The following is a 1,171-nucleotide window of genomic DNA, read 5'->3' on the forward strand; positions in this document are numbered from 1 at the left end:
TTCTTAGCGCCTGCTTTTGCGTTTATTAGATTATGATATGTAAACACAATGCTCTCATCTTGTTCCAATCTACATAATAGCATGTTTTTTAAATGTAAATAAATGTAAGCAACAGATGCTCCATGCGTTTCTATATAAAGACAATGAGCAAACGAAAGAAAAATTAATATAGAATAAAATTTGAGCTGTACAAATTGAAGAAACTTTGACAATAATCTTGCAAAGAAAATTGGATTTAAAGTATATCCCTTTGTCAAATTCTTCTTGTTAAACGCTTTTTGATTCTTGGAAACAAGCTATTATCACTTCCTCCTTGTCGTATGTTAATTACGGTCATTTTGTCCTCTCTCAGGAGCCTGTGTTTTGCTGTTTGTTCACTCCTTCGTCTCTTCAACCTGTACTGTACTGTACTGCAAAATTAGTTTCCCGAGGATGTTGCGTTTGTGTTACCAGCTGATTATAGAATTTAAGAAGAATAAGGAAACACATGGGAAGAAGGGAGGAATTTGTATGTAGATAAGATTATTCAGGTGAAAGAGAGTCTAGGTTTGAGAGAGAAAAGTTTGACTGCTTTGGAGATGAAAAGAGCAAATTATACATTACTCGTAGCGGAGTTCAATGTAAGGTAGAGTTTTAAATATCGTGACTTATATCTGTTGAAGGATATTTTTGTACCACGTTTTTTTTTCTTGAACTCTCGAAAGATAAACACATGACATGCGTTGTATGATTCTTTATATTTCTTCTCGCTGTTACAAGGAAATAATTAACACATAATCTATCTTTGAAGAGTAACAAACTATCTGCAAATCATTTAGCTTACAAAGGGGGAATACCCCGTCATTAAAGAAAACAGAATCTTTTGGTAAAAATTGCCGTATGCAAACGAGGAAACTGTTATTGCAAGCAAAAAGAAATGATTCGGCCGATTTTTTTCAACCAGAATTTCATTTACATTTGGGGGAACGAGAGATTGAATTCGCCGAAATGTATGTGATTGTATTCTACATTCCTGTATAACAGTTTGAGAATTTATATTATTTTTTTTTTACAATAATCTCTGATGCGAAATTTGGAAATGCACTAAACTGGAATCTCATTCAAAAGTCCTCGATTTGAGATAAATGATGAGGATGGTTACGTTTACTTTCCGGGGACCGCAGGATAGTTG

This window comes from Penaeus monodon, chromosome 15 (assembly GCF_015228065.2).
Source record: "Penaeus monodon isolate SGIC_2016 chromosome 15, NSTDA_Pmon_1, whole genome shotgun sequence".
Taxonomy (NCBI): domain Eukaryota; kingdom Metazoa; phylum Arthropoda; class Malacostraca; order Decapoda; family Penaeidae; genus Penaeus; species Penaeus monodon.